Source organism: Python bivittatus, unplaced genomic scaffold (assembly GCF_059951505.1).
Source record: "Python bivittatus isolate LINGU-HERP-01145 unplaced genomic scaffold, Pbiv_v1 ctg000080_np1212, whole genome shotgun sequence".
Classification (NCBI taxonomy): domain Eukaryota; kingdom Metazoa; phylum Chordata; class Lepidosauria; order Squamata; family Pythonidae; genus Python; species Python bivittatus.
Window position 1 is genome coordinate 56,293,460 of NW_028277035.1, and position 22,933 is coordinate 56,316,392.

Genomic DNA, 22,933 nt, shown 5'->3' on the forward strand with positions numbered 1-22,933 from the left:
ACATGTATGATGGAGCTACATCCATTTTTCATATTTGCATAGACCAGGGTTTTCTGCTTGTTTTTGAAGCTTTGGGGGATGAAGTTGTATATTTTTTTAATGTACAGAAAATATTTCCACCATTGTCCTACATTTTCATGTGTTTCCACCTCAAAATGATGGGAAATTTTGCTGCTGAATTTTGGTATTAAGAATCTTCAAAAAGGTAGCATGTAGTCTTAGGGCCAAAGGTGGTCCCTCCTGGCGTGAAACACAGTTTTATATACTGTCAGGACCAAAATTGTCCAGTATCAGTTTTTCCCATATTTCAGTCCTATTCAGGGGTGCAAAATAGGTTCAGCTTTCTTTGGTGGGAAGGGGAGGAAATAGCTGAAAATCAGTGTGTATATGTATTTGTTTTCTTGAGGACTATCCTCTACTTGAAGGATTTGCAAATATACATTCTTTGGGGCTTGTATTTGAAGAGATGCATAGTTCAATTTGGAAGTAAAAAAAAAAAAAACAGTTTGACAGGGCTGGGCCTGGTAAGCCCTTGGATGGGTCCTTCAAGGACTACTAAAATTGCAGGGTTAGACTGGGAAGTCCAAAACATTCCAGAAGAAGGCAGTGGCAAGCCATTGCTGTATTGTCAAGAAAGCCACATGTACCTGTCTATGAAAACAGCCGATGTCAATAAAATGCACCCAACTATCCATTTTTCCAGTAAGGAATATGGTGCTCTGCATTGGGAGTGCCATGGCTTCTCGGAAAAGAATAAACAGCAGGCAGCACGATATATTGATATGTTGTCACCAGTCCAGATTCTTTGGAGTGGGTGGCCATAATGGAGAAGGAGAAGGAGAAGGAGAAGGAGAAGGAGAAGGAGAAGGAGAAGGAGAAGGAGAAGGAGAAGGAGAAGGAGAAGGAGAAGGAGAAGGAGAAGGAGAAGGAAAGACGCCTTTGGAATTGGAACTCTAACCCTGATAAACAGACTTCCCCCCTGCCCCCTCCCCAAAAAACATGCAGTGACAGCAGCCTTAACAAAAGGCCAGTGAGGAAAGGGTTACAAAAACTTCCACCTGCAGCAAAGGTCTATTTGTGATTCCCTATCCATTAATGCTCTTTTAATTAATTTTATTATTCTATTTTATTATTCTAAGCCACTTGAGAAAGACAAAGTTTGAGAAATACAAATGGAAAGGCCAGATATAGATTTAATCATAAATAATCATACTTTAATAATAAAGAAAAAGCAGCTACTATGAGTGTGATTATTCATTTAACATATTCAATTGGATCTTTTTTTAGCCATACTAGAAGTGACCTATAGAAATCAATGGTTTGTGATGACTAAATTAAAAAAAGCCTATTGCAATCTAGAATGCAATGTGGCCCTCAGTCAAACTGCATTCAAGCTAAGATTCTATTTGTTCAAAAAAGTAAAGTAAAAAGAATAGATCAGTCTTCTGCTGCTTGATATCCTCCAGCTGTCTTGGACTTTACCTCCCATCATTTCTGCCAGTGCAGCATTTGATTGTTAAGTACAGCACATCTATCACATAGGATGAGGATGAGGAGGACAGCGTACAATGAGTGGGGTCCTTGTTTAATTTCAGGATACATCTGTAACAGTTGCTGGCATTACATTTGTCAAAGAAGGCATGGCTTCTGTTTCAGTTGTAGTTTTGCAGCCAGAATAGCAGATACATTCATGGTCATTATACACATTTTATAAATCTTTTCACCTCTAAGGACCTGCTATGACTGTGCTCTCTTTCTGTTTTAACTACACAACGACCCCATAAACTAGTCAGTCTTGCACACATTAAAAGCTCAGTCCACAATCTATATAATAGCTACAAATTGCCAAATGTCCCAATCATTGTACAGAACTGTCAGCTATTAAAATTTAGTTTGGTCATGGTTTTTATGACTGAAGATATAAAAGGTAAATATCTTGGGTAAAATGTTATTTAGTAAAATCACAGATCTTACAATAGCAGATTAACATCTGCTAAGTGCAATTATGCAATGAGAAACAAACTCAAAACATTATGAAGGTTCATTCTAGCTTTTTCAGTAACCATCCAAAAAATATTTAATTTTTTTCCTAACAAAATATTTACACTCTAAACCATGTTATTTTATATTTTCTTTCCATGTGATCCAGGTTTACCATTGCCCTCTTCCCTGCAGTATAATTGATGCCTTTGCCCCTGTCACTAAAGTGATGATCCACCTCCAGCATCTCCCTGAATCACTGCTGCCCAGTCAACCCAGAGTTCTCACTTGAGGCACAAAAGACCAGTCCCATATTATTACTTCACACACATTATGTGAAGACCTAGGCTCTAATGCTGGGAAAGGTGAAATAGAAGAAGATGATGACCAACAGAAAGGTGGATGGACTCGGTTACAATGGCAATGGGTGCACTGTTGGAAGACTTGAAGGACCAGGTTAGGGACATATCATCATAGAGGTGAATATGTGTAGCTTAGGTTTCAACTGTGGAGTCCTTGGGGTTCTCTGAGCTTGGTTCTTTTCTTGCAAATGTTTCATTACCCGGCTAGGTAACATCTTCAGTGCTAAAATGGGATGGGGTTTGCTCTCTATTTATGTGCTGTGGCCTGCCTTGCCAGTGCTGGTAAGGGTGGGAGTTTTGTTTTGCTCTTCTAGTAGTTCTTTGATTGGCATGTATTTGCTGCTTGATTCTGTGCCTGGTGGTAACCTTTGCTTATCTGGGTGATGATTGCTGGTGATTGCTTGCTGGTGAGGTGATCTTCTGATCTTTTGTCTCTTTTGAATAGTATGTAGATGCTGTTTATCTCTATGTGTCTGTTAATTGCTGAATTAACTCAGAGAACCCCAAGGACTCCACATATCATCATGAAGAAAATCTATCTCTGTAGTCACTAAGAGTCAACACCAACTTGATTACACTAATTAATCAATCAAGCCATGTTAAGCATTAAGTTGTGATGTAAATTATGTAAAAACAAAAACTATAATTGTATTGGCACATGCCACTACCTCAACTGCTATATGAATACAACCACTAGATGAATATTGTCTAATGTAGAAATGGAATCATTCATCACAGGTAATAAAGGTAAAGCACTGAAAAAAATATTCTGTCATTATTTCCAAAAAGGATACCTGATCTGAGTTGCAGAAAATCCAGGCAAGCACTAGATGGTAGGGAAGGTAGATTTCTCTTTGCTGCCTTCTAGTAGTTCTTCAGATTTCTGCGGCCCAGATATGGTTGTCTTAGGTCTCATGATTCACATAGCTGTGATTTTGAATGCCAGGTATGGCATTTTTTCCTTGCCTCTTCTAGTTTGCTTTAAATGTATTTTTCTTGTTTTTAAAACAGCAGATCAAAGTTCTTGTTAGGCAGTCCTGAACCATGAAAGAAACATCCATGTTAGTAACTATAAACCTGCAAAAGATAGATCAGTTAAGACTGTGATAATATTAACTTAAGTTTCACTTTTTCACACAACTTCAAAAGGGTTGCTGATAGCTTTGTATTTGTTTGGGGGACAATATAGTATTATACATGATATGGAATAACTATGAACTCTCATTTTCTTTCCATAAATGTAAACACAAGTGTAGGGTACCCAAAATTGAATACAGTAATTTATCCTTCTTTCTCCCGTAAAGTAGAGAGAAAAAATTGAGTGAATTGTAGTCTCTTAGTCTCTCTCTCTTTAACAATGAAAGCAATTTAAGTTAATTGAAGTTTGGATTTAGTATTTTGTTCCTCTGCTCCATTTCATAGCATTTGGGGTCCAATTCTTTGGTCCATTTCATTTCTGATCCGTTTCACTGAAAACATAAGACGATTTCAATAAAGCTTTATCACAGGACTTAGTTAGGAGGTTTTTCAAGCCAGTGAAAAGAAAATATATTTTGGTGAAACACATATAAATGCATTTCATCTGTCTTCTGATATAGTAACTTCCTCAAAACATGAAGGGAAAAGAAAAGAAATCTAGGCCTTTAAGAGCTTGGCCTTCCACTCACGTTTTCAACACCTGGCTAAGGGAGGCTTTGGTGTTACAAAGGCTGATGATGGATCCTTATAGAAGCGCTCTGTGTGGTGCTGCCTGCCCGTCTGTTCGCACACTGCTATTTTGTAAAAGCAGAATCGCTTTACAGCTTGCTTGTTTTCAGAACCAGAAACACATCCTTTTGAACCTAAACCCATGAACTGCAACCTCATATTAGTCACCTCCCTATGACAATGCGTTTGGGAGGAAAATGATATTTTCCAAAGGTAAATGAAGCCTTGCGGTACTTAATGAAGCATTTTTTTTTTTTTTTTTGCCTCTTTGGCTTGGAAAACTGGAGGTGAATGACATGAAGTTCTGGATCTCAGCAAATTAAAAATGTAATTAAGATGATTAGCCTGATAGCATGGACATTGGCAAACAGGATTAGCTGCTCCCCCTCCCCCCATTTTCTGATTTCATTTTCAAGAAACAGCTTGTTTGTAGCTCTTCTAGAACCCAAATTATAAATTAAAATAATTAATTTACATATTTTATAAGAAAGGCCTATAGCTGTGTTTCAGTGGTTGTAACTAATGAACAGTACTGGCAATGATTGATACATGCTCTGGTGGAAGACCATTTTTTTTCAAAAAAATTCCCTGATTGGAAGTGATTCAAAACAATTCAGAAATCTATCGATCATCTACCCACAAGCAAGGAACAAAGATATGTTTCCAATATTTCTAATTTTGCTTTTTGTAAAAAAATAAAATAAAATAACTTTTTTCTGAGTCCCTAAACATTTTAAAGAAGTATCCTGCCAATGCATGTAGATAGTCCATGATTGTTAAGTAGTTTGAATTATGCCAGCTTTACAAGGTAATATAATATTATTATGCCATTTGGGGACAAGGGAAGAATTATATATGTCATTCTGCATTACATATATACAGTAATACCTCGGTTCACAAACACTTCTGTTCACGAGCAATTCGGTTCGCGAACAGCAGCGTTCGCAAAATTTTGCATCCGTTCGCAAACTCTGCATCGGGTGACGAACACGACCTGCGGCCATCTTCCCTGCTCTGACACATGGTTCTGGCTTCCTCTAGGTGAGATCGCGGTTGCAGACAGAAACTTGCTGTGAAGCTTTTTGGCATGCTTTTCAGCACATACAGTACATCCAGCATGGCTCCAAAGAAAGTGCAGAGCAAGCATGGTGGTAAAAAGAAAGTGCAGAGCGGTAATGAAGGTGACAAGAACGTGCAGAGCAATAATGAAGGTAACAAGAAAGTGCAGAGCAAGAATGGTAAGAAGAAGGTTTTGAAGAAAATAACCATTGAATTGAAGAAGGAAATTGTAAAAAAGCATGAGCGTGGTATTCGTGTGACTGATCTGGCTTCGGAGTACAAGATGGTGAAGTCGACAATCTCGACTATTTTGAAGAATAAATATGGTTAAAAAAATATACATATGGTTCAGAATGGATTAACCTTATTTACATTGAACCTTATGGGAAAATTTGATTTGGTTGGCGACCAAAATCAGTTGGCAACCAGAATCGTGGAACGAATTAAGTTTGTGAACCGAGGTACCACTGTATATATGTATATATATACATGTGTGTGTGTGTATTACATATAAAATGATATACAGTATATATATAATTTTATTTTTTATATGTTTTATGTACTCCCCAAAATATATTTTAATTTTGTTTATTTTAATTAAGCTTAACATGTGTTTTAAATTGAGCTTTTAATGCAAGCTACCTTGAGTCTCTGATTAGGTAGCCTTATATATCTAATATATTGTTGTTGTTATTTATAAGATTTGCATGGCTGCTCATGTTAGAGGACAACTCAGGGTGGCTCACAATATCAATAAAACCACAAAACAATAAACATACATAAACACACACACAAACACACAAAAAACTGGCACTTCATCTATCCTCCTGGGATGCCCCCTACAAACTATCCACAGCTCCCATCTTACTCTGCCCCAGTGCCTGTAGGAAGAGCCAGTTCTTTATGGCCTTCCATAAAGGGTGGGGTCTGCCAGATTACTGGGGGAAGGGGGTTCCAGTCTCATAGGGTTCTGTTTTATTCTTTTAAGGAATTCGGTGGAGGGGAATTGAAGCAGACTGTAGTAGCAAAGCAACTGATTGAAGTGGTTGTAGTGTACTCAGGAGGCTTCATCCTGAGTGAAACCTCTCTCTTACTTCTAGAGCAGGCCTTAGTACAGTTTTCTAGGACTGTGTAGAAGGTGCACTTCACTTTGACAAATGTTCAACATTCCTAATTTTCTTTATTGAACAAATATGGTTCTCTACTTGTATGTTCACTTTTCTGGAAATGAACAAATGGTGAGGTTGCTCAGCCATAAATGAGACATTGTTGGTACAGCATCACCTCTATGGTCAATAGATCATATCACTGATCCATCTTAAAGGAACTGAAGCTTTATTGGAGTTTTGACCTATGAAAGGTAATCTTAAAATTAACAGCTATGCTTCTTAATTGTTTTACATTCTGAGTGTTTGGCCTTTGCAACTTGGGTGTGCACTTTGCTTCTTTTATCCTAAAAGTTGCCTTGAGTGATCCATTTGAACCGAAATGCAGATAGAAAATAAATGAATAAATGAAAAGTATAATTAAGATAAGGCATGGAGCATTGTCTTAGATATCAGCAGAAACTAGTTGGCTGATTGGTCTTCCGTTATTTTATTTATTGAAGGCAGTAATACAGGTCAGGTCTATTCAGCAGTACAACTCTTTCACGTAAGACATACAGCCAGGTACATCAATGCATTCTTCAGGACAACGTGTATACCTGCCATCATTGTTGGTGTGTGTGAGATGGAAAATGTATGAAATATACCATAATGTTAATAATGCTTTTCTTTTTATTTCTATTCCTTCCCTCTCATGGAGTGGTCTGTAGTGTAAATATTGTCATGCAAGATAGATGAGATAAGTATAAACTTCTCCCCTCTTTCTTCAAAAATAATCTAGAGCCCTCCTGAACATGAGGAAGGAGGCTAATGAGTAAGTGCTGAGACGCAGCAGGAAGAGGGATGGTGCCCCAAATTCTTGCTATTCTAGACCAATATATATGCTAGTAGGGATACTTGAAATTGAAATCCAACAACATCTGGAAATTTCAGGTGACAATAACTAGAAAAACATTTGAAATAGAAAGTTGACAAAGTCCAGTCACCCCGTCTTTAGTATGAACTCCTTTGCTGTAAAATTTTCACTTTAATCTTAGAGGTAATAAATGAGGTCTAGAAGCAAAAGCAAAGATATTCTGAAGTGTACAAAGCAAGTATAAATCAAGGAATACAGATAATGTCTCCATTCTATTTCTTACCTTTGTATCTTAGTTCATTACATTTCAAAAGAGCCATTCATTTAACCCCTGGTGATAATGGTGGTAAATGAACGAGTTTCTGCTTAAATCAGTTCCTGGAGGGTAACTGTTTTTAGTTTGTTAATCTTCTTAGATTATCAGTTTGTAGCTTACTTTTTGTGAACAAGATCCTAGCTGATCATGTGACAAACTCATTGGGTGACCTTATACCAAACAACTGCCTCTCAGCCTAATCCACAGCAGAATATTAGGGAGAGAATAAAATGGATCAGAAGAGGCCCATCTGGACCTCCTGGAACTTCTCAGAGGAAAAGGAGGGTTGTATAAATAATGAATAATGCGGAAATCTTGAAAACCAAAGGGCTCAAATTTCCATATAAATAAGCAATGCTTCCCTGAAGAAAGACCAGTTCACAGTGTTCAAATTTGGGACCATGCCAAATCCTGGGCTGTTTCAGAGGAAAGAAACCAGCATCCATGGAGATATTGCAAGGGCCAAATGGAAAGAAGAAAATTCACTGATGAATCTAAGCTTCAGACACCACGCTATAGTTTAATGTGCCCATTATGTTTTTGCTGTGTTACAAACAAGCTTGTCGGAATTGCAAATCTTAGATTGGATGTTCACTAAAACAGTCCCTGGGAATTGTTTCATTCACGCTCTTCCTCCCGTACAATATAATGAATTCTTTTGACTTTGAAAGTGAGTTGTTGTGGCCTAAAGTAACAAATCAGTTTTGGAATGCATGCTGTCTGTTGTAAATGATTTGGTGGTAATAAATTTTCTGTTACAAAGCAATAGGCAGAGTTTTCATAATGTTGAAGAGTTTGGACTTGTCTTGAAGTGAACAGTGTCACTAAAGCAATGCTATGGTTCCAACTATTTGTTGTTATAAAAGGTGAACTTTTTTTTGTCCTTAAGGTAGAATCCTCATCAAATTTCATTCTTTGCTGTAACATGTTTTATTTCATATGTAGAACAAATTTTTAAAAATCCAAGTTTGTTGAGCTTCTGTTGTAGTCTTTAATGTAAACCACCTCTGGCTACTTTGTAAAGTAGATTTCTTATTAATGAATAAATCAATGTGTGATTAATGCCAGTGTATGGGGTTTTTTAATTCCTTTGCTATCTGGTTATAATATGCAAGCAAAATGGAAATTCTTCAGATGTATTTATGGATTGATAGTTTTTACCACTATTAAAGTGTATATTATTTAAAACATTTGAACCCTACTTTAATTTTTTTTTCAAAATGGTTTATAACAGAACATCATAAATAGCTAACAATGAAACAAAGATTAATAATAAAATAAACACAAACATAAATATATGACGATTTTTATTCTTCTTTGTCCCTCAAGACAGAGATTATTCTTCTAAATCTTGGAATGTCTTGAATTTCAAACGTTTGTTATTGTTCAAACACTCAATAATCCCTCCCTCCCTCCCCTCCCCTCCCCTCCCCTCCCCTCCCCTCCCCTCCCCTCCCCTCCCCTCCCCTCCCCTCCCCTTCCCTTCCCTTCCCTTCCCTTCCCTTCTCTGGAATCTTTTTATCTGAGTTTCAGGTATGCAGTCATGCACATTAAGTATAAGAGCATAATATATGTGTAAACAGTTAGTTTATGTAAAAGCAAAAGCTATGAGTTACGAGGAAAGGAAAATTCTTGAATAATCTTCAAGCACCTCAACAAGTCACATTCCTTTACTGACATTTTTTTCTCAGCAAGCCCTAAGACTTCAGGGCAAGAAAGCCTAGAGGAAGAACTCAATATATGTCTTAATTATAAACAAGTCAGAAAGTCTCTTTAAACATTGCCCATAGTACAATCAGGCTCCTGTGGCTATTCCTAGTCAATGAAAAGGACCACAATAAGTGGTTTAATTACTAGTATCTACAAGAATAGTGTATATCGTGTATTATTTTCATGTTTACTTTGAAAAGTAAGTTACATGTCAGAGCATCTGCCATCAACATTCCTTATTCATCTTTGAGTATATTTTACTTATGATAATATACACAGTAAGAATTCTGTAAGTCTCTAAGTAAAGCACAGTGGGTTTATAATTGATTAGTCTTGCCGTACAGAGGCTTTTTAAAAAAAAAAGTGCAGAACTTCAACATATCACAGCTAAACTGAATCCAGTGTGAGATACTGAAAGGTCAGCTGTAAGTAAATGTTTAGTACAGTGAGGGAGATGCAGTGTACTGCGTTTAAGACTAAACTCAGTTATAGTATCTGTGTTCTAAATATGTTATTAATCCTTACTTACACAATACTCAGTTTTTGAAATCAACATGCTTATTTCTAAGTAAACGTGTTTAGATTTACACCATAACAAGGACAAATAGGCTGAAGAATAGCTTTCTTATTTTAGAGCTGTATCTATACTGAACTCTACCGTATAGTGCAGTATTAATGCAGCATCAGGGGTTGTGCAATGGTGAATGGAGTGTGAAGGTTGTGTTTTATGTGTTTTATGTGTTCTATGGTTTTTATATTTTTAAAGCTGCACTGGGGTGGCATTTAATTTCATTGTACGAGAAGTACAATGACAATAAAGATTACTACTACTACTACTAATTCAAGTCAAGCTTCACAGAGCAGCAGAATCATAAGGTTCCTGATGACTGAAATTCCATCTGATGCCAGTGCCCTGTTTCACACTGTTTTCATACAGGATGTTGAAACTCACCAACTGGCATATCTAATTTAACCATTGTACAGCAGTTGAGATCTATTTCTTTGTGATAAAACTGAAATGGCTGTACTGGATTGGATAGACAGATACTTTGATGTCTCTTGGCCAAATAGTTGCTCACCACTAGAATCAAACCTAAATTTAATTAGTAATTAATTGAATAACAATTATTCAGATCCTGGATGAATTCCAGCTTGAATATAAATATCAAATATTTTATATCAAATATTATGCTTTTTCCTAAGATGAAAATACATTAATATAAACAACGGCACTTCATTTATCTAAATACATTAATGTTGGGCTCCATTCTGTCAGTTAACAATGTTTGAAAATGAATTTCTGCTTGGATGGTATCATACCTGTGATTTTTTTTTTCTGAAATAGAACTATTCCTTTCTTCCCACCACTTTTCTGCCTCCTTATAGCCATCATTTCGATAGATAGATTGTTTATTGGCATGAAAACAAGTTCACAGCAAATGCCTCCCATTCCATTCTCTTCTACACACACACTAAAACTCTTGACTCTTGACTTTTTAACTTAACTTCCCAATATGCTTATCAAATGGTCTTAAATCAAACTGGTATGTAAAGCCTATCCCACATGACAGAGAAGAGGGTCTATAATACGACAACGAGATGCAAAAGACATTTTTACTATTGCAACATTTCAAGATAGCACATGTTACAGTTTGGCACAATAACTTAAGTGGGTGTAACTACATTGCCATCTGAATGATTAATGGAAGTTTATAATCTGTATTGAAGCAATCATGAAGATCACAAAACTCTACGTAATACAGTTCATGGTAACTGCCAAAAATATATCTAAGAAATTATCAATAATTTTGGACATATGAGAGCTTTTCATGGAAATGGTGGCCCAAGTTATAAACTAGATTATACAACCTCAGGAGAATATCATGGAAATGCACTCACTGATGTGCTACATTTCATGCAGACAACTGATACTCCTACACACAACCCTCAACTTAATATATGCTGTATAAATGTACATGTACTCAATACAATATAAATGAAGGCTTCTGCAATATTCACTGAAAAGGTCCCCATTATTATCCAGTGATGCAGAGATCTATATGTGTAAAAAGGTGACAGTTCTAAATACTACTATCAGGAATAAATTACAGAAGATGTGCAGTGAAATCAGATCACTTTAACAGAAATAATCTGATTAAAAGAGGTGCCATATAGACTTTTCTGAAGAATAATCAGTAAATCCTGGTAATTCAGGGTCAATTCAAACCTTATCCCAAAGTATTGTCCAAATACTGCACTAATATATATGTGGTTCCAAGTAATACTTTTTTTGTAAAATAAATGTTGTGAGGTCAAATAATTCTAATTCTAATTTTGTCAACTGTTTTGACAATTACACTGTTATAGATGGTGGTGGTGGTGGTGGTGGTGGTGATAAGAACTTCAGGTGTGCATGATTCTCTCTCTTCTGGACTACAGCTTTGCATTCATTGTAAACAACAGGATTTTTTAAAGTCTCATATGCTGACAACTGGCATAGCTATTTATGGGAACACCTTACATGCCCAGAGTTTTAGATAATCACTGGCATATGTAAGAACTTTGATATTAATCCCATATCCATACCTCAAGGATGTGATTTTCATATATGATATTCTTCAACTCCAAACAGGGAAGATCAAAATTACTCAACAACTTCAGAGATTTGCCTAGTGACAGGCACACATTATATCCTGCACGTGCATATCTTTGCTGAATTGACATAATAGATAAAGACAGAGAAACCCTTGTGAATGTAATGTGATACAGAGAAGGTTATTAACTTTTTGTGCTTTGATTTGTTATAAATAATCAAAATATCAGTCATGGTCCTCCAGAATTATTTCATCAAGTCAATATGAAATACACATAAAACTTATGGAAGACAAAAATTGAGGTACATTTGTGCATTGGTTTTATGTGTGTGTATGTGTTTGTATGTGTGTGTGTATAATCTTATTGAAAGTTTTAACAATAGTAAGAACTAATACAATAGAACAAAAAAGAAGAAAGAGAAATAAATAAATGAAAAAACTAAAATTGCAAAAAGAAAAAAAGAAGAAAAATAGAAAAGGAGAAGAAGATATAAAGAAAGATATAAAGAAGTGGATTCTGACCATCTTCACAGCAATTATAAGTACAATCATATTTTAACCTCTCTCTCTAAAATTACATCATGACCCTCTTCTTTCTATAATCTATCCTGTCTAAACATCAAAACCATAAATCATAAGTTCATTTCTTTCTTTTTTATGCAAAAAGTCCATAAGGGATTTCCAGTCACCAATGAATGTAGATATTGTCTTTTCTCTAATCAAATCAATTTAACCATTTCAGCAAGTTCTGTCATCTTCACCAACCATTCTTCCATTGAAGGTATTGCTAAATTTTTTCAACTTTATGCATATAACACTCTCACTGGAGTTATCATATATAAAACAGTGTTCCATGGCTCTTTTCTAACTGTTTATCCATCAGCCCCAGGAGGAAAAGTTCTGGTTTCAACTGAATATTAATCTTTAAAATCCTCTCAATCACTATATGTATTTGAGCCCAAAATTTTCTAGCCCTTTTACACGTCCACCAAGCATGATAAAATGACCCTTCATGTTGTCAACATTTCCTACATAAATTTTTCTGGTGTCATATACCAACGGTATGTCATTTTATAAAAATTTTCTTTAAGATTATAACATGATGTAAATTTCAGTCCTTTCAACCACATATTTCCCCGCTGTTTCATTTCTATATTATAACCAAAGTTTTTATCATACATTCTATGACCTGTTCTTTTTCTGTTTCAAATTTCAATAAAAGTTTATACATTTTAGCAATTACATGTTCATCATTTGTACACAATTCTGTTTCAAATTCTGCCTTACATTTTTCAATAACATACATTCTTTTATCTACTTTAAATCTATCTGATAACTATAAGTAAGAAAACCATTGACAACTATGTCCCTCTGTCATAACTTGTTCTCTTGATTTTATTTTATATTCCCCTTGATAAAATTCTAGTATTTCATGATATGTTAACCATTTATCTTTGTCTATTTCTTGTCTACAAAATGCTTTTTGTGCTGAGAGCCATTAGGTGTTTTTGGGCATGGCCTGGGTTTGTATCTATTCCATATTCTTAATATGGCATGTCTAATATAATGATTCTTGAAATCTACATTAACCTTGACTTTATCGTACCAGAAGTATCTGTGCCACCCAAATGTCAGATCACATTCTCCCAACTCTAAAAGTCTTTTATTTCTCAGCAACACCCATTCTTTCATCCAAACCAAACAACAAGGGGCAAAATACAATTTCAGATCAGGTAAACTGAATCTTCCTCTTTCCTTTGCATCTTGTAACATCTTGTATTTAACTTGTGGCTTTTTCCCTTGCCATACAAACTTAGATATATATTTTTGCCATTGTTCAAATGGTACATCAGTTGTCAAAACAGGATTGTCTGAAACAAAAACTTCATTCTAGGCAGAACGTTCACCTTTATCACAGAAATTCTCCCCAACAGTGAAAATTCTCCCATCTTAACATGTCCTTTTTAATTTCATTCCATATCTTAACATAATTGTTTTGAAACAACATACAATTCATATTTGTCATGGTGATACCCAAATATTTTACTTTTTTCTCAGTCTTAAAACCAGTTTTGTCCATCAGTTCTGTTTGATCCTCTTTTTTATGTTTTTTGTTAACATCTTTGTTTTCTGATTATTAATCTTAAAAGCTGCTAGCATATCTAATTCTTTTAATTTTCCCATTAATATTTCTATTCCCTTTAACCAATCCCCTAAAACCAACACCAAATCATCAGCAAATGCCCTTAACTTATAAATTTCTCTTTTGTCCTTTACTCCTGCAATTCTCTCATCTTGTCTTATATCTCTGTTCAGTATTTCAAGAACTAAAATGAACAGGAGTGGAGACAATGGGCATTCTCCTTTTTGTATCTCACGGGGTTTTGTTAGTTCTCCATTAACAATTATTTGTGCTTTCAGTGAGGTGTAAATCAATCTTATCCATTTAATAAAATTCTCTCTGAAGTTCATATCTTCCAGAACTTTAAACAAGAAAGCCCTGTTCAAATGGTCAAAGGCCTTCTCTGCATCTAAGAAAATCAATGCAGCTTGTTTTTCATTATGTGGCTTCAAATATTCCAAAATGTCCAACACATTTCTAATATTATCCCTTAACTATAAATGCAGACAAAATCATTGTAAACAACTTATAGTCATTATTCAATAATGATATTGGCCGAAAGTTTCTTATTAGTCAGATTTTGGCCCTCTTTAGGTATTAACGCTGTTAGCCTCTTTCTAGCTATCCAGCATCTTTCCCCTCTGTAAAATAGAATTCACCGTATTTTGTAAAGGTTGTAAGATTTCATCTCCAAAACATTTGTAATAAGAAGCTGGTAAATTATCTGGTCCAGGCACCTTTCCTGTTTTGGTCTTTTTTATAGCTTCACAAGCTTGCCTCATTGTTATAGGTCTGTTCATAATCTGTTTCTGTTTCTGTGTAATCTTCAGTAAATTTTGTTTCTTTAAATATTCATCCATTTTCTCTAGGGAAATTTCTTGTCCTTTATATAAATTAGAATAATATTGATAAAAAAAATTTGCATGTTCACATTATCTGTTAGTACAGTACTTCCCTCTTGTAATTTTAATATAATTTTCTTTTTCTTTTTGAAATGTGTATCCCAACCATTTCCCTGGTTTATTTGCAAAGTCAAAATTTTTTGTTTTGTGTAATTCATTTTTATTTCCATTTCTCTTACTGTTAACATAGACAATTGTTGCCACAGAAGGTTAATTTGTTGGGTAATACTCTGGAAACTTCTTATTTGTGCATTGGTTTTGTTACTGAAGTATCACTGATGAGTTCCCTGATATTTCCCCATAGTCTTTTTCTCCCAGATTTAATTGGCAACTCTTATGGTTCTCAGTTAGAAATGCTTAAGGTGATAGCTTTATATTTATCTACCTAATCAACCCACATCAAAGCCAATGGGTGAGACAGACAGAATACACATACACATACATACCCACATAAACTATAAAATGCATAATACTCACCTGACAGCCAAAATATTACTCTAATTATAATAGTAGATGATAAATGCCAATTAAGACTATCACATTAATGAAAATACATTGTAGTATATTGGAAAATAATAACCCTGTGGCATGTTGAAGTACTAGTCACTTAAATTAGTTATATTCCAAATATACTAAAATAATAATTTGAACCATTTGTTGTGTAACAAAGTCATGATGACTAATACTGTCAGAGAATAATCCTAGGCTAAGCTGTCCCTTCCTTTTGGCTGTCTTTTAGGAAACAGCGTGTCCACCTATTCAATAAGCATTTATGCTTCCTGCTGATTGGTCAGTAGGTTTACGCCAGTCTACAGTAATTCTTTTGACCTCAGTGATTATAGTCTGTAGCCCTTCTGGTTGGCTATAATGTCATGGCATGGCCCTTATTAGCCAATGTGCCAAGCAAAAAGGAAAAGCATTCTCAGTGGGGTAGGGGGGACTTGATGGCAGAAAAGCTTCAACAGGAAGAAAAGACATTTCTATTACAAAGGCACCATATATCTATCTAGCGCACGTTTCTTTATAACATATTTCAGTGCTCAAAAAATTGCTCATGCCTCAAAAGCTGAAATATTTAGTGCAGCCCTAAATAAACCACAGCTCTATTCTAACTTTAAAATGCATATCTTTGTGGGCCATCAAGTCAGTGTCAATTCTTAATGACCACATAGACAGAAATTCTCCAGGAGGATCTATCCCCAACCTGGCCCTTCAGGTCTTCCAATGGTGTGCCCATTACCATTGCAATCAAGGCCAGCCACCTTGCTGCTGGTCATCCTCTTCTCTTTCCTTCCACCTTTCCAAGCATTATAGACTTCTCCAGAGAACTAAGTACTTGCCTAACGTGCCTGAATAAACACACACATTTAGGATATTTGAAAGCTGGGGTGAAATCATTCCACCTCAAGTGCCTAGAAAAGCAATGAAAAGATACACCAGGGGACTTGTTTAAAAAAATAAAGTAGTAAAGTAGATAGTTCAGGGGGAAAAAGGCAGCACAGTTTCTCATGGGTTTCAAGCTGGCAATCTTTTGCATGCCAAGCCCACTACACTACTGAGAGTCTCACTCTTGTAACAGAAGCTGTAGCAAACGTTATTTGAGCCAAACTTGGGTGCATGCAAGAAAGGAATTGTTATTTTTAAGCAGCTGTTATATTTGCATACATGCCCATTTTAATACTTTAACTTTGTATATATAAATTTAGCTTTGTATGCATGCGCAGAAAAGGAAAATGATTGGCCCTTGCTTTCCTGGCACAGAGAGTTGGGAGGTCCCAGCAGCAGGGCCCGGGGGACTGCAGTTGCTTACATTCTGGACTAAACATCTGCTGAAGTGCCCCTGTCTACCAAGAGTTTTCTTAAAATGGTTTAGAGTCCAGCCAGCTTCAGCTTAAGGCTACCAGACAGATGCACTCTAAAATGTGGGTAGGGAAAGGGCCTCTCGGTCTGGCCCGGGGTTTGGCCAGGAAGAAAACTGGATTTTTCATCTCTTACTTCACCTTCAGCATTTATTGAGTCTTAATATCTTGTCAGTTAAGCAACAGAAGGGCCGAGGGGAACCATTGTTGGGCTGTGCTTAGGGCAGTAAGCTGATCCACTTGCGAGTTGCTGTACACGCTATATCCATTATGATGTAATAATGGTTGAATTTGTGCTGGAATTTGTCTGTGAAAAATGAACTTGCATTACTGCCAGTCTTCCATCGCATAGGAGCAAAACGCAACAAGTAATATATTCCACACTTCAAGAAGAGTTAAATTTAAATAGTGGATGAAAAAATGGATTATTTGAATTATATTGGTAGCTTGTATGCATTCCTGCCTTCCATTTTGTTAGTGGCACTAGGCTAACCTCTGGAAGAAAAAACAAATGATAAGCATTGCATGAAATGAAAATGAAATGCCAAAGAGTTAAAAATAGTATAGGTCCATTAACAAAAAGGCACTAAAGTAGTGTATTACTTGAATTAAAACTCGTTAAGCACTCTGAATCAAAGAAAACAGGCCAGTCTTGAACATTTGCTGCCATCACCCTCATCACCCCCTTGAAATATGAGGCTTCTTGACATTTATTGGGTCGCTCCTTCTCCTTCTCCTTCTCCTTCTCCTTCTCCTTCTCCTTCTCCTTCTCCTTCTCCTTCTCCTTCTCCTTATCCTTATCCTTATCCTTATCCTTATCCTTATCCTTATCCTTATCCTTCTCCTATTCCTCACTAATATGAGGACAAAAGGGATATACCCTCCGGCCAGTAATATCGGCATCCCACTCATTCTAACAAGAAAGGTTTTTTTCTTTTATGGTTAAAAAATTCAGTATAACATCCAGTATTTCTTGAGGGGCAAAATCATAATCAGCAAAATATGAGAAAGGCTAATTTATGGAGTAGAACTTTCACTGTATTTCCTAATGCTATCCTGCAATTTTGCAATAAATTCCCTATTGTTTTGTTAGATCGTGTAACTAAGTGCTGAATCAAATCACACTTGAAGGTCACTAATAAAAAAACTGGCTGGATTGTTCAAAGTAACATCTAGTCCTGTCCTGTTGCGTTTTTTTTCCTTTTCTTTTTCTTTTGTTGCATTTATCATCACACATCCCAATGATGCAGTAATTTAAAACATTATTATAGGAAGAATTATCCTATAATAAATTACATAAGTTATTTCTATTAGATTGGAAGAATAATTCTATAATAATTTATTATTCCTGGCAATCCCTAACATGAATATTAAACCTTATGCCTTTTGATTCCAACATCAATTGTTTCCAGCCTGCCAAATGTTCTCTTGCTCCATCACCTCAACAGCAACATATGAGCCTTCCTTTCCTTTCCTATGACTTCTTTTATATCTTTCTGCTGTCCCTACATGAAGCTAAAATCTGAATCCAACAACTTTCCCTTTCCTCTTTGAACTTAGATTACACCTTGTGTCGCTGTCTCAGCAGCTCAACCTTCCTTGTCATTAAATTAAGGCAGCCAGTTAATTTACAGGCTTTACAGCAGAAGTATGTATCTTCCATCAGCATAAAGTTCATAATTAAACTTTATGCAGTACAGAAAAGGATGCAATTCCTTCCCTACACTTTTTGCAGAAGGTTCTTGGCAGGCTGCACTTTTCATATCCTTGTTTTATAATGACAGAGTCAAAAATAGAATCTTTGATTCCTCCTCTGATTAACTGTTGCCTATTGCTGACACAGACAATCATTTGGGAAGGGATGAGCAAATAAATTCCCAGATAGTTTAAATTCATACATATTCATAAAGCAGTTGCTTAATTAGCTGCTTCGATGTTCCATCAAAAGAAAGCCGTGGAATTAAATATTTATCTTCACATGTAACCTTCTTTATATATGCATTTGGAACTCAGGTTTTCTAATATATGGGGAGTCATGCCACTTCCTATAATATAAGAATTCATAAGCTTTTGTCAACCTAGAACTGCATGGCAAAATTCATATAATCTTTTTTTCTTCCTAACATTTTTCCTGCAGATGAAGGGTCCACTTTTTTTTTTTTTCCTTCCTCAGATCAACTGAATGTTGATCTGTTGGTTGCGACAGAAATTGACTGGCCAGCTTGTCGCCTGAGCCTGACGTCATGGACTGAGAGAGAGTCACTGGCCCAAAGTCACCTAGCTGGCTTTCATGCCTAAGGCAGGACTAGAACTCACGGTCTCCTGGTGTCTAGCCTGGAGCCTTAACCACTTGACCAAATTGGCTCTCTTTAACCACTAGACCATAGAACCCAAAAGATAACTATGTCCCAATCTACTAGTTGGTCTGAGGAATCAAATGTGATCTGGTAAAAATGAAAACCAAATAAAATTGTGCTCTATCTTTAACCAGAGGCATACTTGCTCTTAACAAGTTGTTAATTGTCCTGAAGGTTGTCTACAACCTTTATATCCTGCTTTAGTTATCTTATCCATTTTGATAATAGACAGAATTTTTTTAAAAAGAAAAACACTTCTTTTTAAAGGTTTCTTTATGTAGCAATATCTCCAAAACTGTTAAAATCACACATGATGGTGAAAAGGTTCAGGATTCCTCTCTTTATCATTTGACTTTTGGTAAAGTCTGAGAGGAAAAAAAAAATCCTTCTAACATTCATTTCTAAATTGATTATACAGCCTTTTTTGAATGAGAAGAAGCAAACTGAGATGTTATGTTAGCATTTTTGTTTTCACATCCTCTTTATCACCAGCCAAAGAATGTGTTTTTCATTTCTTCCTACCTGGTACTTTACATGGGCTGACAAACACTTCAGTGCATTTAAAGAAATGAAGATGTATCATGGTAATGATATGTTACTTCTCCCACACCCTTAGCCTGCTGCCATGTGAAGAGCAATTTAAATCATCTTCCAAGGCATGGCTTGCATTACTGTGCTAAAATGTAGGCAAGTTAAGTACTGTGAATGGATGGTGTAGGAGGAAGAGAGTTTTTCTCTGAAGATTGAGTAGAGATATTTTTTTCCTATTGTTTTTTAAATATAAATTGCTGCCTCCATGAAAGTCTTCAAAATGTGCTCTGTTCTTTTTTCAGAATCATGTTATATTCAAATGGATGCAAAGTTCTGCTATATTTGTCACAGAAATTGCGTTTAACAAAGCAAGGCTGTAATTGTTTCTCTACTTGCTTATTGCTATGCTGGTTGTTGATCAAGGCAGCAATCGGGCAGAATTACCCCTATGAAATAATAACATCTACCAAAGGGAATTTGACTTAATGTCCATACTTGTATAACATATACTTTATTTTGGCATTTACCTCATGTGTACTTCTTACCGTATAAGAATTAGGCATTCTGAAAATGTATTTTATGCACTACTCCTTCCCAAGGAATGTTTATTTCAACATTCTGAAAAGTTTATTTTAAGAAGGGATAGGTTACACTAGACATGCACTGGATTCAGTGCATCTAAATGTCTAATCCTAAATTCAGGCTCTTTCAGAAAAGTTTGGTGGCTGTACTGTATGAGTCACATCAGAGTACCCTTCAAAGGGATCAGAACCAAGGTAGACTTTCCTAAGCATCATGAGCAATTTATTATTCCTGCAGGCTGCAAAAAAGCAAAAGCAAACTAATAAATATTCTTCTGCTTTTGCATATATGGAGAACATCAGAGAAGGATGGAAAGAAGAAGGAAAGGAACCGGGTGACTGACAGATGTTGCTTCTATTCCCAGTGAAAAAGATACCAGGGCTGTCCAATCACAGTGTCTTGGAGAATAATTTGCTAGTCTCTTTTATGCTGTTTATTCGGTCTTTCTCAGTAGGCAGGAAAGTATGAAAAACTTTTGTGAAGTTACTGAGGGGAGCTGTAGTTCTTGTGCTCCATGTTTATTTCCTTTCAATTAACCACCTTCTCTACATTGATGAGGATTTTCCTTTTTGTGCTCATCTGATTCTTTCACAACCTGATTCTTCCTCTAGAAGTTAAATGTCATTTATTGGTTTTGTCACTGGTGTACTTTTATGCTTCTTTAAGCAGTATCATTTCCCCCCTCCCTTCCATTTTTGGCCCAGGCAAATCATGTTCTATGTTATCTCATCTAGTTCTTAGAGTAGCAAAAATCATAAAGTTATACATAATTCACATAATGTTTTGTGGTGAGTGCATTCTTTAGTTTATTTTGTAAGTCGTATTACCTATGCAAACATTTATTTTGCATTAAAAATTGCTGTAAGCTGAGGAACCATACAAAAGTACTTTTATGTAGTGAAGTGTATTCTAAGTAATCACATTTTTAAAATCAATATAAAGGAGTCTGAGACGATGGCAAACCATGTGTGGTACTGCTAGGTAGAGGAAGCAGGGCAGAAGTTGTTGGCACTATACTTGTTCAGCTAAAGTGCTGTCCCTTCAAAATTAGTAATAAATAAATGTTAAGATCTATTATTTGCAGAAAAGAGCTGTTTGGAAAAGATAGCCATCATTGCCCCATTTCTGAAGCTGATACTTTTTGTGGAGATGAGAAGCTGGAGCAGAGCCTCTGGTAGTGGTGGATCCATTGACAGAAGAGGTAGGGGAGGGTTTCTAGGAGACACTGAGTTCCTAAAGGAGTCTATGATGTGCTAAGCTGACTAGTAAGGAGGGAATCTCTTCAACCTACTTGCTCTCCTGCAGAAGGCTGTATTGGTGAGGACTGGAAAAAAGCCAAAGCAGAAGTGACCATACTAACAGATGGCTCTCTGATGCTCATCCATACATCAGTGATTATGGAAAGGACCCAGCATTAAGGCAATGGATCCAAGTCACCAGAGAAGAGGCAGAACACAGATAGTACCACTTTAAGGGGACAACAGATCTCAGGTATGTTATTTGATTGTACTTTGAAAACATCCTAGTACAGACAAGCATTGAGAGTGCTATGTTCCTACAAGTCTGCTCTTGAACTTGGGAAGACAAGAGCAAGCACTTTAATACAATCAAAATGTAAAGAATTCTGGCATCAAAGCCACCGTATTGCACATATTTCTCTGAACTTTGCCAAATTTCATCCCCTCAGAAAGTCTGCTGTGCCTGGAGATTTCACCCACTTACGTTTAAAAAATAAAGATGTCATCCATGTGTGGATTTCCCATGGTAGCCAATAGGAGGAATTATGTTCAAGTTTCTAAATCTTGCTCTGAATTTAGTTCCAGCTCACACTGGATAGTCTCTAGTTTGGTCTGTGGCCATTTCCTCATTAATGATTTATAGCTTCTTATATTGTGGTGATATAAAGCCTGTCTTCATTACAGTACTGTGTAATCAGCACAGCAATGGTTGGATAATGCTATCAAATGCTGTAAATTATAAGGAAATGGCTTCAGTTAATCTTGATTGCTTTTCTAATCACTAAATTTAATACTGAGCCAAATCCATGTTTGATACACACCTCTAAAGGAGAATGAATCCTGACAGAGTTGGATTTATTTTCTGGAAAATAAACTGATATAAGAAATGAAGGCATCTAGGTAAATAAGTACATGGTCTGTCTGTCTGTCTGTCTGTCTGTCTGTCTGTCTATTCTCTCTCTCTCTCTCTCTCTCTCAATTTATATGGCCACCCATTTCAAATTCATGACTCTGGGTGGGTAACAATAATTAAAAAATAGCATAAAAACCTAGAGAAATAAGGAAACACCAGCATATGCATAATCCACAGCCAAGTAAAAAACCACAACTCAGATCAGCACAGTGATTGCACAGGCTCAGACACACACCCAGATCCCCAGGCCCAGTGACAGAACCACATCTTTAAAGCCTTGCAAAAGGCCAACAGGGTGGGGGCCAATCTAATCTCCAGGGGAATGATGTTCCAAAGGGCAGGTGCCATAACATTAATTCTGCATTTCATTCTGCATGAAAAGGTTCCAATAATGAAAAACAAGCAAACTATAAAAAACAAGGTCCAGGAAAGGAAAAGCATGGAAGCCGTGTCTAGACAACTAGGGTGCTTGTGCTAAACTCAGATAGTTTAAGAAAAAACAAAGGTGACAGATCACAGGCTGTGGTGAGAGTTGCTGCACTTCTTCATAGCAAGGACCAAGGAACACTTTAGATTTCAACAGGGAGATGCTGAAAGGCTCCTACTGCATAATGATATATACTGTACTACCCAGAACAAAAGTCCTCCCCAATACCTCTGAATTTCAGGATATGTCAGATGTGGAAAGCAAGCAAATAGGCAGGAGATGCAAATGATAAAAGCTAAAGACTGAACAAGA

At 36.2% G+C, this 22,933-nt stretch overlaps 1 long non-coding RNA gene across 8 annotated transcripts in view; it reads left to right on the forward strand.

Moving 5' to 3' along the window:
- LOC148216712 (uncharacterized) overlaps nucleotides 1–22,933 on the forward strand; it is a 134,119-nt gene that overhangs the window by 99,095 nt on the left and 12,091 nt on the right. For 4 of the 8 annotated variants that reach the window (XR_015794870.1, XR_015794866.1, XR_015794878.1 and 1 more), the window contains exon 6: nucleotides 21,349–21,534. The exons of 2 other annotated variants lie outside the window; for them this stretch is intronic. This is a non-coding gene — a long non-coding RNA (uncharacterized LOC148216712). Of the gene's footprint in view, nucleotides 1–2,149; nucleotides 8,577–21,348; nucleotides 21,535–22,933 lie in introns of those variants that run through there. 2 more of the 8 variants (XR_015794867.1, XR_015794868.1) reach the window with 1 other exon arrangement.